Below are 12,134 nucleotides of genomic sequence, written 5' to 3' on the forward strand. Positions count from 1 at the left end.
TCTCCTTCAACCTCCTTCATTTTCCAATGCTGGCTCGTTTGCTAGGACAAACACAAGTGTTTGCGGGATTATGGGAGATTAAGCAGAGGAATCACGAGCTGACAGGTGGATCCCTAAAATAAGTTTGTACTCTTCGAAGACCGGCTTATCCAATATCCAAAGGGTTCACCTTGGTATTCCCCATCTATCGCCCACCTCTGTCATACTGTATTCTCCCCTCAGGTTTAGTTCACTGCATTGTGTTGTGGTGCTGTCTTCTACAAGCCTGTCCAAGATGCAGTATCAGAATCTCAACGGGACTCACCTGGGTAAATAACGAATATAAAGAAATTAAGATAAAATACATTTTCTGGCACAAAAGCTCTGTAAGGATATGCAGTTACTCAGTGCAGCAAGTCCAGCGTTTAAGTTCCCAGACAGCAGTGTGCATTTGGAGACAACACCATGTAAACTTGAGCACCTCAATGGTATGCCGTGTTTTATCCAGAGTGTTTTATCACACGAAGGCTGCTAAGTTTCACAGGAGCCCCTCTTTGGAACGGCAAAAAAACTACAACCGGCCTAGACCTCATTCTAATTTACCACGGCAACCGTGAGGCACTCGCCAATCGGTGATCTGAGTGGGCAGAGGCAAGAGTTGAATTGATTTTGTGGTTGGATTTCAAAATGGTCCATTTCAGTCGGGGTTATCAATGAGCTCCAATCAATACGCAAACCCCTACTCCTCCATCCTGTGGTAATATTGGTCTAAATCTATGCGAAAATATCTTGGATTTCACTGATGTTGGAATTGAAGAAAGCATGCTGACTAGAGCTGGTGGTGAAAGTGGTCTTGTATGACAGCTTGTGTGTAGTGAAGGGTTTTCAGGGTGAGAGGGGGACACTGAGGTTCATCACTCAGTGGCTGACGTTAGAAGGCTGGATTAATCCTAGCTTTTTTCCCCAAAGGCCCATAAAAGTGCCACTCTGGGCTCAATGAGAGTACACTCATAGAAAAAAAGGTGCTACCTAGAACCCAAAAAGGGTTCTTCAAGCTGTCCCCATAGGATAACCCTTTGAAGAACCCCTTTTGGTTTCAGGTAGAACCCTTTTGGTTCCAGGTAGAATCCTTTTGGGTTCCATGTAGAACCCTCTCCACAAGGGTTCTACTGTACATGGAACCCAAAAGAGTTCTACCTGGAACCAAAAAAGGGTTCTACTACGGGGACTCGTTTCTAAGAGTGTAGGGACTATAGCCAGTACGGGAAGGAGTGATGGAGGAAAAAAAGAGTCCCAAAGGAGCTTGGGAGCTTGGGTCATACATTCACCATGAGCGTATTCGTTATATGTTCCGTATGACATGTTTTGCCTGAGTGTCTATTGAGGAAGGCAAGAGAAAGCACCCAAGCCCATATTTATTGGTCTTGAAAAACGAGCTTTAACACAATGTTGGTACTTCAATGTTCCTTGAGAGATTGAATGTTTGCGTCAACCCATTGCCTTTGCCTGCGGCGGAAGAAAATAGGTTACCCAGAGCCACAACACATGGATTCAACTGTCTCCTTCTCCATGTCTTTGGCCACAGGTAACTGACACAAAATATTTTCATATGAATAATTGATATTGCTACGTGAAGTCAAGGCACAGACACTCATATTCATAAACACAACTTGTACCTCTGCGTACTGTTGGCTGGGTGTGATTCATCGCTCAGGGGAGGCTTTCTTACTCAGACACTGTTAGCCTGGGACTTATCTTTGTCTGGCTGAGGCTACCTAGAATAATGGTTTTGGGAGGTTTTGGGAGGTTTATGATATTATGTTTTTACTTAATCCAAATTTAGCTGGGACCCAGCCAGCACCCCAGAGGTCTCATCTCCCCACGACTGGGCTACAGACAACCCATCTGGAGCATGGCCGCCCTGCCTGGCTACCACAGTGGTGTGTGTAGGACTGCTGCTGCCTGGCAGAAACACCACAACTGTTAATCTCTGCTATTAATTATATGCAGACCGGAGGAACTGTAGGGGCTGATTCACAAGAGGATTGCTCTGGACTGGGTGTGATCTGTTGCTATTTTTTATCTTGTTGTTGTTGTGTTATTGGAACAGGCAGGTTTGTAAATCTGCTGAATATGTGGGGAAAGTATGCATTCCTGTAATCACTTTTAATCCACGTCATGGATTTGTACTGAAATTAATGTAGAATATACAGTGGGGAGAACAAGTATTTGATACACTGCCGATTTTGCAGGTTTTCCTACTTACAAAGCATGTAGAGGTCTGTACTTTTTATCATAGGTACACTTCAACTGTGAGAGACGGAATCTAAAACAAAAATCCAGAAAATCACATTGTATGATTTTTAAATAATTAATTTGCATTTTATTGCATGACATAAGTATTTGATCACCTACCAACCAGTAAGAATTCCGGCTCTCACAGACCTGTTAGTTTTTCTTTAAGAAGCCCTCCTGTTCTCCACTCATTACCTGTATTAACTGCACCTGTTTGAACTCGTTACCTGTATAAAAGACACCTGTCCACACACAATCAAACAGATTCCAACCTCTCCACAATGGCCAAGACCAGAGAGCTGTGTAAGGACATCAGGGATAGAATTGTAGACCTGCACAAGGCTGGGATGGGCTACAGGACAATAGGCAAGCAGCTTGGTGAGAAGGAAACAACTGTTGGCGCAATTATTAGAAAATGGAAGAAGTTCAAGATGACGGTCAATCACCCTCGGTCTGGGGCTCCATGCAAGATTTCACCTCGTGGGGCATCAATGATCATGAGGAAGGTGAGGGATCAGCCCAGAACTACACGGCAGGACCTGGTCAATGACCTGAAGAGAGCTGGGACCACAGTCTCAAAGAAAACCATTAGTAACACACTACGCCGTCATGGATTAAAATCCTGCAGCGCACGCAAGGTCCCCCTGCTTAAGCCAGTGCATGTCCAGGCCTGTCTGAAGTTTGCCAATGACCATCTGGATGATCCAGAGGAGGAATGGGAGAAGGTCATGTGGTCTGATGAGACAAAAATAGAGCTTTTTGGTCTAACTCCACTCGCCGTGTTTGGAGGAAGAAGAAGTATGAGTACAACCCCAAGAACACCATCCCAACCGTGAAGCATGGAGGTGGAAACATCATTCTTTGGGGATGCTTTTCTGCAAAGGGGACAGGACGACTGCACCGTATTGAGGGGAGGATGGATGGGGCCATGTATCGCGAGATCTTGGCCAACAACCTCCTTCCCTCAGTAAGAGCATTGAAGATGGGTCGTGGCTGGGTCTTCCAGCATGACAACGACACGAAGCACACAGCCATGGCAACTAAGGAGTGGCTCCGTAAGAAGCATCTCAAGGTCCTGGAGTGGCCTAGCCAGTCTCCAGACCTGAACCCAATAGAAAATCTTTGGAGGGAGCTGAAAGTCCGTATTGCCCAGCGACAGCCCCGAAACCTGAAGGATCTGGAGAAGATCTGTAGGGAGGAGTGGGCCAAAATCCCTGCTGCAGTGTGTGCAAACCTAGTCAAGAACTACAGGAAACGTATGATCTCTGTAATTGCAAACAAAGGTTTCTGTACCAAATATTAAGTTCTGCTTTTCTGATGTATCAAATACTTATGTCATGCAATAAAATGCAAATTAATTACTTAAAAATCATACAATGTGATTTTCTGGATTTTTGTTTTAGATTCCGTCTCTCATAGTTGAAGTGTACCTATGATAATAATTACAGACCTCTACATGCTTTGTAAGTAGGAAAACCTGCAAAATCGGCAGTGTATCAAATACTTGTTCTCCCCACTGTACATACACATATTTTACTCATATAATATACCTGTAAGCACTGTATGTGCATAACAATGATGAATGAAGTCACATAATGACTTGCACAGAGACAAATGAATGTAATCCAAATGAATGCACCTGCCTTGGGCTCTATCCCGTGCCTCTCCACGTGGCGTTTGTTTTCACTGGTCTCTGTCTGAGAGATCAGGCTCACCACAGCATCCCGTGTGTAATCCCTCCATCCCTCCTCTACTGTGTCGACCGTCCCTGACTGAAGAAATATGTGACTTCTCTCATCTCCCCCAGGATCCTGTCACTTCAATTAGTGCTACAGCCTTGCTAGCCATGCACACTGTAGTACTAGTGCACACTCCGCCTCTGCATGCTCCGTCAGCCGTGAATACTGGTGGGTGAGCGGGACTTTGTTGAAAACGGGAGTGCACGTGTGAAGGAGCGCCCACGTGAGCCGAGGAGCTCACAGGACAACTCTGGCTGTCAGCAACTTTGGAGGGAACCTCTCACCCTTTCCTGGTTAGATTAAAAATACCGCCTCGCTGTTACTTAAACATCTACCATTGCCCCGGACTAGATCTATTTCTGACCTTCACTGTGTTCTGTAGATGAAAGCTAAATGCAGAGGATGGTAGCAGTAGCGATCGGGGTGTTTTGTAAACTAGCGGCTTTTACATATATTATTGGCAATATTTGGGCCCTGACATGGGGGAAACCAGCCTTATGGATCTGTTGCGATTTAAACAAATACAGTAGCTCCAAGTGCAAACACGCTAGGAGATAATGCAGAACATCTAGTAAAAGCACGTTAGAATTCTTAACACTTTAACTTACGCTGATAGGCAAAGAATAATGCTGTCCTGTTTTATCCTCTTTGAAATGACCTTTTCATCATTTGACAATAGTACTGCTCCTTCACATCCTTGAGTAACTGAGTGATTGAGTCAGGAGACAAACCAACCGTTCAGGTACAGTGGCTCTACATCCTGTGAGTGTAGCGTGTCAGGACTGAATTAGACTTTGTGGTAAGACCCAGGGTTTCTGGCCTGGACTGTGAAGGGGAATCCATGCGGAGAAGATCTGGTATTTGGGCCCTTGTCTCCCCTTCTCTCTCAAAGGAGACATCCATAGTGCTTTCTTTGTTCATCACAGTTGCGTTCCAGTCTTTTAGAGGCCATTAAGCTCTGTTTTGGTCTCCTTTTTGATTGTTCAGTCAATGATTGTACTGAGGGTTTTGGAACAGACTGCCAGTTGGTTCGGTTCAGAGACTGGACATCACGTTTTACCCTAGACTGGAGAAGGACCATACTCTACTGTTTTTTGGGCTCCTGTTGACTGTGATCTACAGTACCAGTCAAAAGTTGACACACCTACTCATTCAAGGGGTTTTCTTTATTTTGACTATTTTCTACATTTACTTTTGATACGTAAGTATATATGAGAAATTACATTCACTTTTGATACGTAAGTATATTTGAGAAATTACATTTACTTTTGATACTTAAGTATATTTAAAACCAAATACTTTTAGACTTTTATTCAAATAGGATTTTACTGGATGACTTTCACTTGAGTCATTTTCTATTAAAAGGTATTTTTTAAAACTTTTACTGAAGTATGACAATTGGCTACTTTTTCCACCACTGGTTTTAATTTAGTTTAAGATTTATCAAAACATTTGTTTTTTTATATTATTTAGTTTCAGTTTTAGTGTCAGTGACAGAACATGTGAGTGTCACGATCATTTGTAGAATTAATGGACCAAGGCGCAGCATGCGTAGAGTTCCACATGTTTAATAAAGAAGTGAAACTTTAGCCAAAGACCAAACAACTAACGAACCGTGACTACAACACAAACTCAAAACAAAACAATATCCCATAACCCACAGGTGGAAAAAATGCTACTTAAGTATGATCCCCAATTAGAGACAACGATAGCCAGCTGCCTCTAATTGGGAATCATACCAAAACCCCAACATAGAAAAAACAACCTAGAACCCCACATAGAAAATATAAACTAGACTAACCCCCCAGTCACGCCCTGACCTACTCCACCATAGAAAATAAAGGCTCTCTATGGTCAGGACGTGACAGTGAGAGGCTAGAAGCCATTTATATGTTGTATCGTTTTTGTGTTTTTGGGGATGTCACTTCTTGCCACTGTGGGGCAGTATGAGGTGATGAGGTGATGGGACAGGTTATAGGTTTAGTTAGATTTAAAGGTAGACTCAGCGAGAGGACGTAGATGCACGAAGTAGTGGTGGGTCGATTTCCACAACAACCACGAGCGTTGAAGCGTGAGGCTAAACTTCTCCACTGTTTTGGTCCCGTAGCTACCACATTGTGACAGTGCACTTGTGCACATGCGCAGATACTCTGTGTGATTGTGTGAGAGCAAAGTCTTGCATGTGGCTCATCTCAATGGCCATGGTAGAGCTGATGACTTTTGTCAAGTTGGTGACCATCATTGGTCACTGCCTTTCAAAGTGTGTTGCATTCTGGGGATAAAAGGTTAACTGCATGAACTTTACAAAAGTCATGTGATGAAAGGTCAAGAAAACTAATACTGATATAATTCATGACGATTTATTTTATTTTATTTTAGTTAGTTTTGGTGTCAAAGATAATAGTTTCAGCATAGTTTTAGTTTTTCAAAAGGGTTTGTTCATTATTTTATTTCAGATGACTAAATTATATATAAAAGATTTCGATTGAAACTACAATAAAAAAAATTTAAAAGACAAGACGTCACCTCATTTCACTTTTTTATTTTCCGCCGGGCAGGCTGATGCGTTTTGGCAGTTACGCCTTCATCAGAGCATCAAGAGATATTATAAAAGCACTCATTAGGCTACTATGGCCTCATCCGTCTTGTCTTTACATGGTTATACTATACATTAGCATTCTGGGTGTGGCTGGTATTTGACCTCTGTGTCCATGTGTGACATGTACAGAGCACTCCCATCCTCCTTTAATCCTATTATATTACACAGATGAGTGTTGCCAGGCATCACTGATTTCAGAGCAGGGAGTCAGGGGCCAGGGGTTAAAAATGACCATGAATTAAACCAGGGAACCAATGGATTGTGAACTCTCCGAGACAGTGTGCAAGGCAGTCCAAAGCTCTGGCAAACATCAGAAAGATACTGTAGTACAAGGAAAATGTGAGAAATGTCATGGATCCACAGTATTTGTTAGTGGTAGGGACTGATGCTGGGACAGCCATTTGTAGACACTGATCATATTGTATATAAAAAAAGAGGTAGCCCCTACTGGGACTCAAAGCCCAATCCAGCGATTGTCAACATTGTTGCTAGGTGTTGGGTTAAGATCACTACAATATGCCATTTCCTAAGACAAAATGCACCATCATGTTGTCTATTGCAGCCATTTCCCTATTACTGTAACAGAACAGAAAGTTACCGGAAACCCTCTGGACATTCTGAGTGAATGTCCTGAGCGTGTCCTCCTGCACACTCACATGTAAGGCCCAATGAGCTGTAATCGTTAGTGACATGGTTAGTCTGAACTTTTCCCTTCTTTTTCTCATTATAAACCTGAGTGGAAAGTGGAAAGGATATGAAACAGTCCCCCTTGGCAACCATTGAAAGTCAGTTAGTACCCAGAGACACTGTCAATGGCAGACTACAGCTCTGTAAATCACTGGTGTGGAGTGCTCTGAAATACATGACCTGCTTTGCCCTGACACAAACTCATTTTCGCGACATTCAACATAACAGGAATAATATCACTGTGATAATAGCTCAAACCTGGTCTACACTGTACCATTCACCATGACTACAGTTAAAAAATATATTATAAAAAAACCTATTGAATTCACCAGAAAATTCCAGACATTTTAAAACACCTTATTATATTGTGTGGCAATAGAGAAGAGCAACAGACCTATACTACAATCATACAGTAGCTGGGTGGCTAAACAACAAAACACAAATATCTATTTTCTCTTTGCCACTGTGGCATGCTGCTACTACTCGCTGTTTATTAGCTATGCAGAGTCACTTTACCCCTACCTACATGTACATATTACCTCAATTACCTCAACAAACCTGTACCCCTGCACATTGATTCGGTACCGGTACCCCCTGTATATAGCCTCATTACTGTTATTTTATTGTGTTACTTTATATAATTTATTTATATCATGTTTATTTATTTAAATATTACATATTTTCTTACTCTGCATTGTTGGTTAAGGGCTTGTAAGCATTTGTAGCACAGTAAGGTCTACTAGTCCTGTTGTATTCGGTGCACGTGACAAATAACATTTGATTTGATTTGATTGGCTAAACAACAAAACAAAACAAGACTCTCTCTTTTCTCTTCTCTACTGCGGCAAGTAGTACTGCTCACAATTCAGTTCAGATACGTGCCAGGGGAGCACTGCTCAAAAGGTGAAGCGAAAGGACAAAGGAAAGGGTCTGTGTATCATATTACTGATGTGCTGTCTGTGGCTAGGGCAGAGATGACAGGCAGAGGCCACAGATACAGCCGGCGCATATGCTTTCTTGACAGCTCCACACTCTACTGCAATGCAGAGGGAAGATAAGAGAGACAGGAAGTGGAACATATTATCACAGGTATTACCAATTGATACAGAAAACCTACAGGGTCTTATTCTGCTCTGTGAACTCTGATATGCAATTCTACACCGACATGATTGACACCTAACCAAGGTACTTGAAATAGATATTGGGTCATTTTTAGGTCAGGAATGGATATCGTGCTCAGCTGTTTCCGACTAGTTACAGTGCATTAGGAAAGTATTCAGACCCCTTGACTTTCTCCACATTTGGATACGTTACAGCCTTATTCTAAAATGGATTGAATCATTTTTTCCTCATCAATCTTCACACAATACCCCATAATGACAAAGCAAAAACAGGTTCATACATTTTTGCTAATTTATTAAAAAGAAAAACCAGAAATACCTTATTTGCATAAGTATTCAGACCCTTTACTATGAGACTCGAAATTGAGCTCAGGTGCATCCTGTTTCCATTGATCATCCTTGAGATGTTTCTACAACTTGATTGGAGTCCACCTGTGGTAAATTAAATTGATTGGACATGATTTGGAAAGGCACACATCTGTCTATATAAGGTCCCACAGTTGACAGAGCAGATCTGTGCCTCGACACAGGCTTCATCATTTTTAAATGGAAGAAGTTTGGAACCACCAAGACTCTTCCTAGAGCTGGCCGACCGGCCAAACTGAGCAATCGGGGGAGAAGGGCCTTGACCAAGAACCCGATGGTCACTCTCACAGAGCTCCAGAGTTCCTTTGTGGAGATGGGAGAACCTTCCAGAAAGACAAACATCTTTGCAGTACTCCACCAATCAGGCCTGTATGGTAGAGTGGCCAGACGGAAGCCACTCCTCAGTAAAAGGCACGACAGCCCGCTTGGAGTTTGCCAAAAGGCACCTAAAGAACTCAGACCACGAGAACCAAGATTCTCTGGTCTGATGAAACCAAGATTGAACTCTTTGGCCTGAATGCTAATAATCACTTCTGGAGGAAACCTGGCAACATCCCTATAGTGCAGCATGGTGATGGCAGCATCATGCTGTGGGGATGTTTTTCAGCAGCAGGGACTTGGAGACTAGTCAGGATCGAGGGAAAGATGAACAGAGCAAAGTACAGCGAGATCCTTGGTGAAAACCTGCTCCAGAGCGCTCAGGACCTCAGTGGTGTGAAGGTTCACCTTCCAACAGAACAACGACCCTAAGCTCACAACCAAGACAACGCAGTTGTGGCTTCGGGACAAGTCTCTGAATGTCCTTGAGTAACCCAGCCAGAGCCCGGACTTGAACCCGATCAAACATCTCTGGAGAGACCTGAAAATAGTTGTGCAGCGATGCTCCCCATCCAACCTGAGAGAGCTTGAGAGGATCTGCAGAGAAGAATGGGAGAAACTCCCCAAATACAGTTGTGCCAAGCTTGTAGCGTCATACCCAAGAAGACTCAAGGCTGTAATCGCTGCCATAGGTGCTTCAACAAAGTACTGAGTAAAGAGTCTGAATACTTATGTAAATGTCATATATACTGTATATTTTATTAATACATTTCTAAAAACCAGTTTTTGCTTTGTCGGTATTGGGTATTGTGTGTATACTGATGAGGGGGAAAAAACATGGCGGTAACGTAACAAAATGTGGAAAAAGTCAAGGGGTCTAAATACTTTCTGAATGCACTGTATATCCGAAAGGATGTCAAAGTCAGATTGACATTACATGAAAAAAAGTTATGTAGCTCAGGGGAATGTCAAGCTCTCGTAACACACATTCTGATAACCACTTGAAATGCAGTACTTATATCAGACAGGCAGGTCTGAAAAGAGAAAAGGGGGCATAGGAAATGAATCAGTCTCTAGCCCAGCGTTTTCCAAACTCGGTCCTGTGGACCCCAAGGTGTACACATTTTGGTTTTTGCCCAAGAACTAGACAGCTGATTTAAATGATCAACTCATCATTAAGCTTTAAATAGTTGGAACAGCTGTGTAGTGCTAGTGTAAAATAATGTGTACCCCTTGAGATGCTGGACATTTCCCATGTCTCCCTTTCTCGTTCATTAAAAATACACCACCATATTTTACAGTAGGTATGTGGTTATTTTCTGTTCATGCATTCTCATTTCGATGCCAAACCCACCACTGGTGTGCGTGGCCAAAGAGCTGTATTTTCATGTTATCCAAACACCTGGAGTTTGTAAAAAGGCATTGGCACTTGGACTGGAACCGGTGCGTTGGTCAGATGACATTAAAATAGAGTTCTGTGGCCACACACCAGTGGTGGGTTTAGAATTGAAATGAAAACGCATAATAATTCATGATCTTTGATGTTTATGGGGCTATTTTGCTTCCACTGGTCCTGGGATCTTGCTAAGGTCAACGGCATCATTCACTTTACCCAGTACCAGGACATTTTAGCCCAACCTGGTTGCCTCTGCTAGGCTGCAAGTGGATCTTCAAGCAAGACAATAACACCAAGCACACATCAAAATCAACATTTTTCAATGGCCATCTCAGTCTCCGGGATCTAAAACCCATTGAAAACCTGTGGTTTGAATTGAAGAGGGCAGTCCATAAGTGCAGACTAAGAATGTCAAGGATCTGGAAGGATTCTGTATGGAGGAATGGCCTAAGATCAAGGTGAGGTATTGAAAGGTATTGGAAACAGGGTGTCAATATTTTTTAACCCTACCTTTTTAAGAAGAAAAGATTACTTGTTAAACAACTTATCTTTCTCTGAACAATTTTATTAGTATAAAATAATATATTATACAATATATGTCAGTATTTGAAAAACATTTTTGCTCATCTTTATCAAAGGTGTCAATAATTTCAGATCCTACTGTATATAGGAGGATCTTCTGGCCAGGCCTGACAGATGCCTGCTGGCAGGAATCAAGGCCAGTGAGTGCGAGTGCTGAGTCATTCACTCTGAAAAAAAAAATAATAATGTGGCACGTGTTTCCCCACATAAGTGGGTTTCTTTCTGCTAATCTGCCCGGTAACAGTTCAGTCTTGTTCGCAGCGAGTGAGTGATGTAGGCTAAAGGGGAAAGAGATGGAGGAGGAGGAGTACAGGAGGAAGAGGCCAGTAGAAAAACAATCTACAAAAGCTAAAGATAGCACATGCGCTCCCAGTCACTCTGACCATAGGCTCTCTCAAGGTTACAGCACACACACACACACACACACACACACACACACACACACACACACACACACACACACACACACACACACACACACACACACACACACACACACACACACACACACACACACACACACACACACACACACACACACACACACACACACACACACACACACACACACACACACACACACACACACACGGCTTCTACATTGAGGGCCCTCATTGAATTGCTGATGTAGAACTACTGCAGGTCGGAGAGTAGGCTTCACAGAATTAATGGTGGGCTTACAGTATACAATTCAGGAATGTACTGTACAGTCGTGGCCAAAAGTTTTGAGAATGACACAAATATTACTTTTCACAAAGTCTGCTGCCTCAATTTGTATGATGGCAATTTCCCTATACTCCAGAATGTTATGAAGAGTGATCAGATGAATTGCAATTAATTGCAAAGTCCCTCTTTGCCATGCAAATGAACTGAATCCCCCAAAAACATTTCCACTGCATTTCAGCCCTGCCACAAAAGGACCAGCTGACATCATGTCAGTGATTCTCTCGTTAACACAGGTGTGAGTGTTGACGAGGACAAGGCTGGAGATCACTCTGTCATGCTGATTGAGTTCGAATAACAGACTGGAAGCTTCAAAAGGAGGGTGGTGC

This window comes from Salvelinus alpinus, chromosome 3 (genome assembly GCF_045679555.1).
Source record: "Salvelinus alpinus chromosome 3, SLU_Salpinus.1, whole genome shotgun sequence".
NCBI classification, from domain to species: domain Eukaryota; kingdom Metazoa; phylum Chordata; class Actinopteri; order Salmoniformes; family Salmonidae; genus Salvelinus; species Salvelinus alpinus.